The 14,758-nt window shown below is 38.5% G+C and overlaps 1 protein-coding gene across 14 annotated transcripts in view; it reads left to right on the forward strand.

The window, feature by feature from the left end:
- SSX2IP (SSX family member 2 interacting protein) overlaps positions 1 to 14,758 on the forward strand; it is a 40,304-nt gene that overhangs the window by 2,096 nt on the left and 23,450 nt on the right. For 8 of the 14 annotated variants that reach the window (XM_049616887.1, XM_049616895.1, XM_049616899.1 and 5 more), the window contains exon 2: positions 3,930 to 3,981. The exons of 3 other annotated variants lie outside the window; for them this stretch is intronic. The gene's annotated coding sequence lies outside the window, so the exon portion shown is untranslated. Of the gene's footprint in view, positions 1 to 3,929; positions 3,982 to 12,946; positions 13,018 to 14,758 lie in introns of all 14 variants that reach the window. 3 more of the 14 variants (XM_049616890.1, XM_049616892.1, XM_049616893.1) reach the window with 2 other exon arrangements.

Here is a 14,758-nt window from a genome sequence, read left to right on the forward strand (position 1 = left end):
GAGCCGCAAGAGGCAGTCCTTAGAATGAGTTACTGACTGAGCGGCCCGTGGCTGCTGCGGGGGAAGAGATCCCCGATAGAGGTCTAGTTAAAAGTCAACTAGCTTACATCATCCAAAAGGCAGGCAAGTGTGGAAATATTTTGGTGTAGAATTTTAACAGTAGAGAACGGTAAGCCGAATTGTGAGCTCCCTGCCCGCTTTTGAGCCTATGCTGATCGCCCTGTTTTGCAAGCCACTTGGGCCCAAGAAATGGAATCTGCTAAATAATTTGTTCCTAGCACGTGTAATGTGGCGATCTTTAGATTATTAGCTCATCTCAAGGTCCGTAGTTGTGATTGCCAGATTGTCATTACTTGCAACTCTGATACAGTTCTTGTTGAATCTGAGAGAATCGAGATTTCCCTTTCGTGGGTGGGGCATAATGGGGGAGAGGATTAGAAGAGGCACTCCTCCAAGAGTGGATCTAAACTGAGTGGAAGCGGCCTGGAGTTTGAAATTGCTAGGGCTTCCCTAACACAGATAAGAGTCTGGCTGTAGAGTTGGTGGTGAAAGATGGATGCCTTGGAACATTGCATGGCTCAGGAGGAATTGGTTTACTCTTTAGGTAGGAGAAAATTCTGGTAGCTTGATCTTGAGCTGAAAGGTGGGTATGAATTGACACATTTAGGAGATTGAATAAAACTTGAAAAGAGTGAGAGATCTGGAGAGTGACAAAAATGCTTTTAGAGTTAAACTTGAAGTCAAGCTATCTTGAAATTTAGAAGAAGTTAGAGGTAGATTTATGAACTTGGATTCAGAGAGAACTTCCATCAAAACTCCTCTCCTATAGCTATCATAACACAGAGGCCTAGGAATCTTATGCTATTCAAACTAAACAAGTAAAAAAGCTAATGACCAATTTGACCCACTGTTCTGTTTGCTGTCAGTGAAAGTTCCTCAAACAAAATGGTTCTTTGAAAAGAGGATTAGCAGCTGATAAAATGAAGGCTCGTTTAGTGACTTTGCGGGGCCTCTTCAGCCAAGTCGTTTTATCCCTTCCTTCCCTCCTCTTTCCCCATCTGTGCAATGCAGATAATAAAGCCCTAGGATTAAGTAACATGGGTGAAGCAGCTTGAAGATAACTGCAAAGACTGTTATTCTAGGCTGAAATGTGAAGATCTCCTCATAACACATTGTGCCTTGTGACAAGACTTGTTAAAGTACGTTCTGTTCCAGGCATGCCGAGGTGGCATATATATATGAGAACTAAAACGTTAACTGTTCAGATGATTTGTCAGAAGCCTCAAGACCGGCACAAAGATTGTAGATACTCATGGGTTCTCCTAAAACCCGACCTAGCTGCTCTTTGACAAAGCAGGTTTTTAAAAGGTGGACATTATAAAAGTAGACAAAAGTAGCCTTATATGTGTAGTATGTGCCTACAGATAAAAAGGTCAAAGACATTGCCCCAGAAGTGTGTGATTTTAGTTCGTTTCACATCCTTAAATCGGAGCCAGTCCAAAGCTTTTTAAGTAGTGTTTCTTTTCATACATTTTGCAATAGCTGTGAATATGCCTTGTTGGTTTGTTGCGCTGAAGACACAAAGGGTTTTGATACTGTGAGGGGCTTTTTGTGTCTTTAGTGATGGTGATTATGATTAGCTGGTAATGAAGGTAGATGTTAATCTTGAATTCAGAGGTGACCTAGAGAGGTGCACCATTCACTATTGCTAATGGAAAACAACCTAAAATCATTACTTTTGATAGTGGGTCAGTAGTATACATAGTACCAGCAGATGTACTGAATTATGCTCTAATAAACACTGAGCTGCTGCTTGCCAGACCTAAGGATAAAAAAGATGAGTGTTGCCTTGAGGAGTTTGTTTTGTAGGAAATTAACAGTGTAGGGAGGGAGAGAGCAAAAACAGAAAAGAAAAATTGCAACTAGGAATAGGCTTCAGAAAGGAGAATTTCGGCTGTGTTTTGACAGAGAAGGAGTTCACCTGGTAAGTGCATGGTGTCAAGTTCTGCCCAATATACTGTTGGGGAAATACTAGTGGATTGGTTGTTGGAGTCAGGTGGGGTGTGTTAGTGATAAGGTTAGAGAACAGAGCTATGACCTTTGACCAGTAGATGCTAGGGAGCTTTTAAATGGTTTTGTTTGGTTTTTTATACATTTTTTTTTTTAGTGTTTATTTATTTTTTGAGAGAGAGACAGAGTGTGAGCAGGGGAGGGGCAGAGAGAGAGGGAGACACAGAATCCAAAGCAGGCTCCAGGCTCTGAGCTGTCCGCACAGAGCCTGATGTGGGGCTCAAACTCACGAGCTGTGAGATCATGACCTGAGCCGAAGTCAGACGCTTAACTGACTGAGCCACCCAGGCACCCCGCTTTTAAATGGTTTTTATCCAGGAGAATTATATTAGATTTTTAGAAGGGTATTTCTGCCAAAGTCAGTAATTTGAATGATCTGAAAATGTTGTGAATGTAGATAATCTAAGTAGAATCTAAGAGACCTCAGCCCTACTCAACAGTTAAATATAGTTAAAAATAGTTTTTGAAGCCCCCAGAAACTGTAGGAAAGAAAAGTGATTATTCATAGAACCAATTTTTATCGAGGATGTTTTACTTTCAAGATTGGGGGAATAGGGATACAAAGATAAATAAGATATAGCTCCATTTTCAAGCAACTTGTAGTTCAGTAAGAGAAATAAAATTATAATGCAGTACAGAAACTAAGTGTCATTAAGGGCTGTTAAAAAACAAAGGCCCTAGCACTGTAGGATTCCGAGATGAGAGAAGACACAAATTGCCTTTTAAATTAAAAATAAGTTCTTGGGACACCCGGGTGGCTCAGTTGGTTAAGCTTCTGACTCTTGTTTTCAGCTCTGGTCCTGATCTCAGGGTTGTGAGCTTAAACCCCTAGTCGGGCTTCTTGCTGGGTGTGGAACCTGCTTAAGATATTCATATTTTCTCTTTCTCTCTCTCTCTCTCTCTCTCTCTCTCTCCCTCTCCCTCTCCCTCTCCCTCCCCCCCCCCCTCCCTCTCTCTCCCCCCTCCCTCTCCCTCCCTTCCTCCCCTCTCCCCCCCTCCCCCTCTGTTCCTCTCCCTCTCCCCCCCATCCCCATCTCAAAAAAAAAAAGTTCTTAAGTAGAAATTAAGCTACAGCCAGTTAGCCAATAATATTTACAGCTCTCATCTGTTAATTCTTGCTTCCTATATTCCCTTCTCTCCCTCTTTACTCTCCTGAGTCGAATTTTGGTTTTGACCATTCTACTACTACTTTGACCTTGGGCAAGTTATTACTTGACCTTATCTTCTCTGTCCTTAGTCATCTCATTTGTAAGTTAGGAATAATACATACTTCATAGAGTTGTGATTAAATAATATGTTAATATCCATAATGGTGCCTAGAAAAATAACTTACATTTATTATTTAGTATTTCTATTTGATATAAAAATGCTGCAATTGAATAAGAACTAACTTAAGGACAGAATGTTTTTATTTTTTTGAGTTGCTAGCAGATCTGTGAGCATCTAATAAAGTCTCCACATGTAAGGAACTCAGTTTTCACATTCTGGGAAACTAACCTTGAGTAAATGATTTATTGTCTTCTTTTCATATTTGCTCATCACTTTTCTGAAATCCGATTTCTTCACCTTTGTCATAAAGTCACGAATTGCCAAATCCACCATATTTTATTCAGATCTTGCCCTTTCATGGCCTTTGCTGCTGTTCATTACCCCCTCTTCTTTAAAAATTTCTTTTCCCTTAGCTTTCCTAGAGTCCACCCCCTACCCCAGTATTTATCTCCCCCAGTGTATATCCAGGTTCCCTTCATTCACCGGCTACATGTTAAGGTTCTTTAGAGTTCTTTCTGCTGCCTCTTCTTTTCTGTACCACATATGTGCTGACGACTCCTAAATCTGCCCCGATGTCTTTTGATCTCCAGGCCCTAGAGTTTATCCCCGTTTGAATGTCTCATGAGGGCATCTCTAAACCCGGTAAGTTCTACACTGAGCTCATTATCACATACTTAACTACACCTGATTTTATTAATCTTATTCCTCTGTTCTCTTTAAGTGAGCCACCCACGTGCCCCCACTTTGCATTAGCTTTTACAACACAGATCTCACTGTAATGAAACTTGTCTCCCACTACCTAAACTGACCTACTTGGTCAAGAGGCCTGGCATTGTACTGTGGCTCAGTCGGTTAAGCATCCAACTTCAGTTCGAGGATTGGAGCCCTGCATCTGACTCTGTGCTGACAGCTCAGAGCCTGGAGCCTACTTCTCTCCCTCTCTCTCTGCCCCTTCCCTGCTCACTCATGCTCTGTCTCTCTTTCTCAAAGGTAAATATAAAAAAAAAAAAAAAAAAGTTAATGCAAAGTGACCTGGAAACACAAACAGAAGGGAATGGCAGTTCCAGGAAAGCTTGGCAATTTGGGGTCTATATTCACTAGATTAAAAACAAAATTTTTGGGGGCGCCTGGGTGGGTCAGTCGGTTAAGCATCCGACTTTGGCTCAGGTCATGATCTCGCGGTCTGTGGGTTCGAGCCCCGTGTCGGGCTCTGTGCTGACAGCTCAGAGCCTGGAGCCTGTTTCGGATTCTGTGTCTCCCTCTTTCTCTGACCCTCCCCCTGTTCATGCTCTCTCTCTCTCTGTCTCAAAAATAAATAAACATTAAAAAAAATTAAAAAAAATTTTAATTGCTATAACATGGAATGTTTTGTCTGTGCTTATATACTTCACATCCCAGTTGCTCAGTTGGAATAATTACTATCTTATTGTAATGTAGTCTCAAGGTGACTTGGCAGAAAAGTGAGTACTTATGTTTGTGTTCAGTTTGAAAAGCAGCTCATATACTGTGTTTTCCCTCCTCTCTTACAATAAAGACAGTAAGGTGTAATAATTAATGTGTTGGACTACTTGGGTTTGAATGTTGGCTTTGTCACACTCTAGCTGTGTGACCTTGGGCAAGAAAACCCTCTGGGTCTCAGTTTTGTCATCTGTAATGGGGTGGGGGAAGATAACTATTTGGGCTGTTGTGAGATTGAATGAGTTATATTAAAATGCTTTAAATTTTTCCTAGTTAATGGTTTATCCTTAATAAATTGTTATTGTTGTTAGGGGCACCTGGTGGCTCAGTGGGTTAAGTGTCTGACTCTTGATTTCGTCTCAGGTCATGATCTCACAGTTTGTGAGTTCAAGCCCCACATCGGGCTCTGCACTGACAGTTTGAAGTTTGCTTTGAATTCTCTCTTTCTTCCCCTTCCGCTCTTTTTTCTCTCTCTCAAATAAATAGATAAACTTAAAAAAAAAAAGTTAATCTTGTTAGAATTAGGTAGAATCTCTTTTGCTAAGCATACGGTTGTGAAGACCATGTGTGCACATTTTTATAAAGAGGAAATTTTGATATGAATAGCTGTACTCAACTCCATATTAGGTCCCATGAGAAATGTAAAAAAATATAGTTAATAGACTCAAAATTCTTTAAAAGTCACCTAGTTCAGCCTCCTCATTTTGCAGATGTGGATACTGAAAACCAGAGAAATGATGACTAGGTCAAGGTTGCTCAGTGAATGACAGAAGTGGCCCCAAGAACCTTAGCCCCTGACACTTGGTCTAGTGCTGTTTCAATATCCTGTGCAGCTTCCTGAAGTGACACAGTCCTGAAACAAACTAACAATTCGATTGGGGAGCCATGACCAAACAGATAAAAACATAAGCAGCGCAAGTCAGTGTATAATGAAGTATCAGGTGATGGGGAATATCTCTGAGTACATACCTTATGTAACTTAATAAACTGCTCTCTTGACGCAAGGAAGTACATCTTATTGCTGAGTCATAGAAGATCAATAGAGTAAGAGCATTCTTTTTTGAAAAGAATCTTAATAGTTATAAATCCGTGTCAATCTATTTCCCTTCTGTCTCCTACCAAATTGAGATTATAACTGAGCCAGAGGGATAGTCCCTTTTGCTAGGTGTGCCAGTACTCTGTCTTTACTCTTCACAGCGGTGCAGTGGGGGATGGTCTTCCCTGATGGGCTAGATCCCCATGGATATACTCCAACAAAGCAGGGCATCATTGTGAAGACTGCGTCACCGTTACTCACTTGTACGTGTGAATAGGTGGGATAGGTGCTAGAAATGTAACTGATTGGTGGAGAGAGCTTATCATTTGTCTAAGTTGATATTTCCACTAAAGGGTAGGGATGCTACCATCTGGGATTGAGGTGGGAGTACTTCCTCATACATTATCATTAATTGTGCATGAGCCCACTGCTTTTAAAGATACTACAAAATAATCCATGCTCCTAAAACACTCCAGCTATATCAAAATGTCCTATTAAAGAAGTGAATGGAGGTAGGGTCCACCCCACCCTATACCCAGCCATCTCGTCCCACAGGATTGTCATGTTAGTAACAGTTTGTAACTTTTCTAGACCTTTCTCCTAGAGTTGGGTAGTATTTATATAGTTTGATTTAATGAAACATGGTGATCATACTATTGATATTATCCATACTGGGTTTTTTTTTTCATGCTGTACATGCAGATCTTCTTGAATAATCCCAAAGTAGCCCATCTTTTGGCTAAACTATCTGTATTGGCATTTAACTGCTTATTGACGGACGTTTAGATTGTCTCCAGTTTGTTGTCATTATGGTATGCTTGCTCATTTGTATGATGGGATATGTAGTAATAGAAGCCTTTTACAGATTGCAAATTTTTACAGACTGATAGATCGCCATCTAAAACTACAAACTACTGACCACTGCTAAAGTTCTGTTTCCCTTACATAATTGATTATCTGAGTAGCTGTAGGACTTTTGTTTAATTTCTCACTGGTTTTTGCCCAACAGGGCTGCTTGCTTTTGTTTAAGATACTGCAGATGTTTATCATTGTAATTGCCTTTTAAAAATGTGGATTTTTTTTTCATCATTGTAAGGAAAACACATTCACTTACAGAAAACTTGGAAGACACAAAGAACTAACGATTACGCATAAGATCTGTGTGTAAATGAAAGGGATAAAGTCTGGCTCTTCCCCCTCCCTTTTCTACTCACAGGTTGTTCTTGTTTTCTAGTTTTTTCTGTTATAACAAATTTCTATCTTTATAGAGCAGAATTTATATCTATCTGTATATACTCATATAGTTTTGGGAGTATTTTAAAGACCAAATAAGGTCATGTTAGATAATTGTTCTGCAACTTTTTTTTTTATTATTAACAAAATATCGTAAAATCTTTCCAAGTTAGTAAAGTATCTAATAATAGCTAACGTTTATTGAGTACTTACTGGGCACTTACCATGTAACCAAGACCTTATGTGAAGCCCTGCACATGCATAAACTTTTAATAAGGCTATTAAATAATTTTTAAAACTAAATATATTTACCCATCTAATAATCTTTTGAGACTAAAGACTCTATACTCTCCTTTTGCAAATGAGGAAAATGAAGTTCAGAGATTTCTGTCCAGGGCCACTTAGTTTGTGGGTGGTGGAACCGGGGTTTGAAACCCGGTGGTCTGGCTTTGGATCCTGTGCTCTTAACCATTATACCATACTGTTACTCATACTGCAGCAACAGTTAGTTCAAGGGTGTATATAAGAAGTTTAAAATATAGCATGTGGTTCCCTGCTTCCGAAGCTACTAAGAGGGTGGCTTTCTAATGGCAGATTCTGGCTTGGAGCTTCACCAAGATTGTATCCTTCAACCCAAAAGGATATGCACGAAATATTTGACCATAATTTGTGTCTTCACACTACGTTGTGCAGTCTTTGCCCAGTTGGAGATGTGGATTAATGAGTGGTGGCCTTTAATAATTGGTAGGAGTATTGCTTCCTGAGCCTTTCATCCACTAAAGCAGCAGCATGTGTTGGTTAAGAGAATGGGCTCTGGAGTCTAGGGAGGGGGTGGGTAGCCTTTCTGTGCCTTAATTTCCTTATCTGTAAAAAGGAAATGATATAGGATTGTTGTGAGAATTGACATCATATGTAAAACATTTAGAATGGCCTCTGGCACATGTTTGTTAAATCAGTTCCTTAACTACTAGCTATGCTGTGCTTAGTTCTTCACCTATTATGTCATTAAATACCCACAACCACCCTCCAAAAAGAGAGTGCTACCCTGTTTTCCAGGTGAGGAAACCAGCTGGAGAGACTTGGTCAGGATGTGATCCTAGTCTGTCTGGCTCAGGCCTGTGAGGCTTTCCCTGTTGGCACTGTACTCCCGAACTCTCAGGCTTCCTAGTAGCCACAGACTCAACAGAAGGGATGGTTAAGGGAATGCCACGTTTGGAGTTTCAGCCATCCAAATATCTATTCAAACTTAAGTTATGAGGAATTTGTTTCTGTGGAAAATTTCTATACTTTTAAACTGTGCCACTCAGATGAGTTACTTTAGATTTTAAATTTGTAAAAGATAGATTTTCTAAGTTGAATTTGGTGTGTTTCTACACTGATATGCAAACCTCAGTGGTTTTGTGTAAGGTAGTAGAAGTATTTATAATGGAATTTAAATCTGTAGTCTTCTTTGGAGCAAAAATATAGATAGTAGTAGTAGTTTTTAAAGTAATAAAACTTTGCTTTTTGAGAGTAATAACATCTATTTAAAATATGCTGATAACTGAATTTTTAATTTTTATGAGTGAATTTGTAAGATAGGATGAATACATAAAGACATAGTTTTAACAGTTTTCTTAACCTGACAATTTGGTGACTCTAACTTTGTGAGATATTAGCGAAGACTTTAATTAGCTGTTTGTGACAAATCCTGTGCAATATTTAGAAGCCTAGATGGTATAGTGAGTGTTACTACATTCCTGTAATGAAAAGCTATTATTTTCTGACACTTGATTGAAGTTTTAGAATTCCGATTAGGTAGGCAATTGCACCTTCTCAAGCTTGAATTTCAAGTGAACTTGAAAAGAACACTTAAAATATTGTACTGTGTGAAGGAAATCTTGTAATCAAGATACTACTTATGTTTCTGCTGAGCTCTTTTTCAGTTGGTAGTTGTGTTAGAGATTTGGGGGATGAAGAGAGTAATACTTTTCTCTGAAGGACTAACATCTTTTGCATCTTTTCCATTGCTGTTTTCCTTTGCTTCCCAGAATGAACATGTTAATTTATCATCAGTTATTGAGTATTGTTCTGTCTGTTAAGATCAGTGGAGGGAATACAAGAATGTAAAAATTGTAGTACGTGAGAGTCTAGCTAGGAACGATGACACAAATTAGTAAGTATACAGAGGACCTAGAGAATAGAGTTTCGTGAGCTGTGCAGAGGGGATGATGGTGGTTGTTCTGGGCTTTGAAGAAGCGTTAGTTTGGGGTTAGGTGAGAGACGAAAGCCCAGGTGGAGCACACAGGTTGGAAGTGAGTGGGCCGAATGTGGGATGCAGTTCATTTTATGAACATTTATTGAGCACCTGCTTTGTTTCAGGCACTGTTTGATACAAAGATCCCAACCCTATAGGAAAGTTCATAACTTCCTGTAGACGTTCATAAACTAGTCGTGGGAGGCATCTGCCTATAATAATATGGACAGATGAATTGCCCTACTGGATGATATTGTCGTAAAGGTGATTGTTGCACTTGTTGTATATGATGTCACTTTAGTTACGTTTCAGCTAGAGACATGTAAATTATAGGAGGGACGCAAAATGTATACATATTTTTTTTTACTTGCATTAGTCATCTATTGCTGCATAACAAATGACTCCAGAACTTCACAGCTTAAAACGACAGACATTTATTTCCCAATTTCTGTCCATCACTAATTTGGGTGCCTCTGGCTCGGGATCCCTCGCTAGGCTGCTGTGAAGATGTTGACCAAGGCGGCAGTCATCAAGGTTTGACTGGGGGAGGATCTACTTCTAACCTCACTCCTCTGAGTCTAGGCAGGCTTCAGGTCTTCACTGGCTATTGGCTGGAGACATTGAGACATCAGCTCCTTGCCACATTGGCCTCTGCTCACAATATGACAGAAAAAGGGATCCAAGAGGCAGTGGGTGGTAAATGATCCTATACAGAAGCCACAGCCTTTTTATAACCCAAATATGGAAGAGAAATCTTGTCACCTCTTGCTGTATTCCCTTTGTTAGAAGCTAGCCACTGAATCCAGCCCACATTCAAGGAGCAAGGGCACCCAAAGGTGTGCACACCAGGAAACAGGGGTAACTGGGAGTCATCTTAGAGGTTGCCTACTCCCAAATTTTACAAGTGATTATTGTATATTGAGACCCCCCCAGAGTCTTTTGTATAAAAGGAAGAGCAATAACCAGCCAAGGAACTTTTCTGATGGAAACAAAACAACAACAAAAAACAATGGGTGTAATTAACCTGAACTACAAATGTTTTTGCTAAACATCTACAAACTTTTGGTTTTGATGTTGTCTTAATATTTACTCTAGAATACAAAATGGTAAGATGAGTGATTCCACCCTCGTTAAACTTTCTATAGAACTGAATTCATTTCTGAGAATTGTTTTTAAGCCTTTTGAAAGCAAAGTATTTCTAAATGAGGAAAAAAGCTGTTGTTTATGGCATAGCAGAAAAGTTTACGCATATGCCTCAATTTAGGTAGTAGATATGTTGCTTTAAGGACTGTATGCTCTGAGTAGAATGATTTCAGGTGAACTATGGGATTCATTCTCTTTAAGAAATTTGATAGAAATCTTTTTTATTCTATTCTACTTTTAACTCTTGTCTTTCTGTATATAGAGGTTTGCGTGAACAGTGTGGAAAGGTTACCTGGTGACAGAGTGAAAAGAGCAGTTTTGAAGACAGATTTGTGTCCAGGCTTCACAACCAACCAGAAATGTGGCCTCAGGCAATCCTGTTGGCCTCTCTGAGCCCAAGTTTTCTGTCTGTAATATAGATAAATATATATGAAAGAAAATGCTTTGACATGAAGAATGATAAACTTATGAAACTTACTAAAGTCTTCATTTTTCATAAAGGGTACAGTTAATTTCAGATGTCTTACTATTTCCCAATTTTCTGTTAGGATTCTAACCTAGAAAATGCCACTAGACAATTCTTAAGTTCTGCATAATCATTTTACCCAGGAAAGACTAGAGTACCCTTGCTTATTTATACCCGAAATATGGCATTGGTACTTTGGCAACATATTAAGGAAGTCAAAGTAGTTCTTCAGAAAAGAGTAAGGTAACATTTTTACAGAAATTACTGCAGTTTTGCTGAAATTAGTAAGATTTTTTGTTATGTAGACTGACTTACTGGAATGTACATTGAGAAATACTTGGAATCAAAGTTTTTTAGATGTCTATATATATGTTACCCACGAGGAGGGAATAAAACTCTCTGATGTAGAGGATAGGAGAAAGAATTTTTATGGATTACTTTATAGATGTTTTCTTTCTTTAATTTATTTCAAGGTTATTCCTCAACAATTTTAGATGAATGAAAGGACTTTTACAGGATGGTTAAATTCTTTAATCTTCAAGATTTGCTCATAAAATTCATTCATGAATTTCATCTGTCTTGGAATCCAGACAGCTTCCCTAACCAGTGGTATATGGAGAGAAATGGGGGTTGCAGTTTACTTGAATGTGAAATGATTTACTGTAGACCTTTTCCTTTTCTCCTTCTATAGTGAATCTATAATAACAATGCTAGTATAACCAAGTTTGTTCTTATGTGACTTGTCATGGGTGCTCATGGTTCACTGTGTAATGATTTGCTATGACTTGATTTATCTATTATGTGGAACTTTTCATTGTGTGTTTCAGCACTTGGCTTTAATGGGGTCCTTCTGGCTGCTTTTGAAACTTTCAAAGTTGAAATACTTGTGATGGTGTTAGGTTTATGCAGAGCAGAGATATTCCTGTTAGCTTTTTTCTTTATCTTTTGAAGTTAATACTAATTTATTATAATATCTTTATAAAAAATAGTTGGTAACCTTACTGAAATTTAGCTGTGGTTGAGCTAGAAATAACTTGCTTAACTTAGTCTCTTGGTTTGGGGATGTATATTGATTAATAGTCTGGTTGGGCAACTTCTTTTATTACAAGCATTCTGGCGTATAATTTGGTGCATCATTGAACAGAAGAGGATACTTAGAAACTTTTAGATTGTGTGAAGTCAGATACTGTTGGTTAAGTTCTTTTTTTGGTAGAGCTTCAAAGTGGAATTTTGGTTTTTATTGTGAACATTTAACTAGACCTGAATATTTCACAGTTGGTTGTTTCTTATTGTTTTTGTTATTTTAATTAACAAATTCACTCTCTAAACCTGTAGACAGTGGACAGAGCTACATTCACAGAAGAAGAATAACTGACTTAAATTACAATTTTAAAGAATGGATGTATAGCAAACATTTTGGTGTTTGATCTTTCTGTTATGTATGAAGACAAAAGGTACTTAAGGCAGTATTGTGTCTTATTTAAAAAAAACAAAACAAAACAAAAACAAGAAGGGCTTGGGAAAGTGCCTATTTTCTTCTGATATGATGCCTCCCCTCTATGTAATGATTACAAAGAATTAACCCACTGAAAATTTGTGTTTTTATGAGGATATCTGCCTCCACATTTTCTCAGGATTTGTGTTCAGCTTTTATCATTAAGAGCAACAGTGCCTTTTGTTATATAGATTATGGAATCTCCTGTCATTTATCTCAAGCAGTCCAGATCTGTGTCCAGATGATGATGATGGTGATGGTGATGATGACAACTCATAGTAATTATGTGTGTCCCATATGCCGAGTCGTGTGCTAAGTACTTCTTTATGTTCTTGAGCTCACTTAATCCTCAGGGAAAATCATGAAGTAAGCCATTATTATGTCATTTTACCAGTGAGGAAAGTAGGGCTTGGAGAGGTTAAGTAACTTAACCAAAGCAGAGCTGGGCTGGTATAGACGGGTTTATTGTCCCTTAGATCCTGTTTTGTTTATGGCTGCTAGCTCTGAAACCAAAAAGTGAAATCATTGTCTTTCTTGCAGACCTTTATCCTGCTTATCCTGTTCCTGAAGGCACCCATTTAAGGACAGAGGGAAGTGCAAAATAGTTCAAGGTGCTCTTACTAAGGCACATGAGTAGAAAAATAGCAAAAATTGGTGCCGGATTGGGTAACCACCTGTATGTGTGTGACATTGTAACATGTAATACAGCACATAACATAATTTGCATTAGTATGTATTATAGGCTGCTATTATGACCTAGAAATCATCCTTGATTTCTCTTCTGTGTATTTTTCATCCCATCTTCCAAGTCCTGAAGATTCTATCTCCAAAACACATCGCTAATTTATCTACCTGTGTCTATTTCTGTTCAAGCTGTAATGTAAAAGCGTCTTCTTGCCTGAACTCATGCAGTAGCCTCATATCTTCCAGCCTCCATTATTGCCCACCTGCAGTATATTCAGGGGGTAGAGGAGCTGAGGTGATCTTTTTCAAAGCCTAGAGAAGATCCTGTTGATTTACTGCCTAAATGCCTTCCATGGCTTTGCATTGCTACTTTGAGAAAATCTACCTTCCTACCATCTGTCCTTGTGTACTTCAGAGATACTGGCCTTCTTTATGGTTTTCATTCTTACCAAGTTCGTTTCTTTTACCTGGGCTGGAACATCTTGTGGCTGACTGTGTATCACTTAGGTCTCAGTTTAAATGTCAACATTTCGATGCAGCCTTCCTTGATGAATCTAGATACCCCCACTCCAGGACTCTCACGTTACTGTGCTTAGCTTTCTTTATAGTTCTTATCACTCTGTGTTAGGTTAATTTATTGTCTCATTATCTATTTCTACCCCCCCCCCCTCCAGAATGTAAACTTGAGAGCAGGGCTTCCCCTGTGCCTAGAAGAGGGTGCCTGGCACACAGTAGCACAATTAAAAATATATTGAATGAATGAAAATTTTCCTCTCATTTCAGTATTACATTATGAATATTTCCATAATCTTAAATATTCAGAACGGGCTGCGAACTCATTGTTTCATAGTCCAGATCCGGCCTTTTATTTGGCTTATTAAAAAATGTTTTTGGAGTGTAACTTACATCCAGTTAAGTGCACAGATCTTTAGTGTACAACTTGAAGGATTGTACTAATGTGTATACTTGTGCAGCCATCTCGGATCACTGTGGAAAAGGCTCTTTCACATCCTCCTTCCAGCCACTGCCCCTTCCACAGGGTACTTGCATAATTTTCTAATTAGCTTCTAACATTAGGAGATTACACAAAATTTCATTTGAATTTTTTTATGGTGTAGAAGTATTTATTTATTCCATTTTTCTTTATAAAAAAGTGGAAATGATGGTAGGCTGAAACTGTTATATGAAAGGTTCTTATACTTAGTCCACCTCATTCATACATATTTCTGGCCTCTCATGTATTTGTTAACCACCCTAACTCCACATGGTTGTGTTTAAAGGTGTTCTGTTGTATAAATGTGTCATTTATTTAACCAGTCTCCTGTGGAACATACAAGCTATTACTGATTTCAAGAACAACTTGTAGATGAATCCTTGTACAAATCTTTTTTCTTTTACTTTCAGGTTTTTATTTTAATTCCAGTTAGTTAACGTAGAGTGTAATACTGGTTTCAGGTGTAGAATCCAGTGATTATCACTTAAATACAATGCTCAGTGCTCATCAGAAGTGCCCTTCTTAATGTCCATTACCCATCTAGCCCATCCCCCCACCCACCTCCCTCCATCACCCTCATTTTGTTCTCTGTAGTTAAGAGTCTTTTTTCCTATTATGCCTCTCTCTCTTTTTTCTCCCCTCATGTTAATCTGTTTTGTTTCTTAAATTCCACA

The sequence above is a fragment of the Panthera uncia genome (assembly GCF_023721935.1).
Source record: "Panthera uncia isolate 11264 chromosome C1 unlocalized genomic scaffold, Puncia_PCG_1.0 HiC_scaffold_4, whole genome shotgun sequence".
Classification (NCBI taxonomy): domain Eukaryota; kingdom Metazoa; phylum Chordata; class Mammalia; order Carnivora; family Felidae; genus Panthera; species Panthera uncia.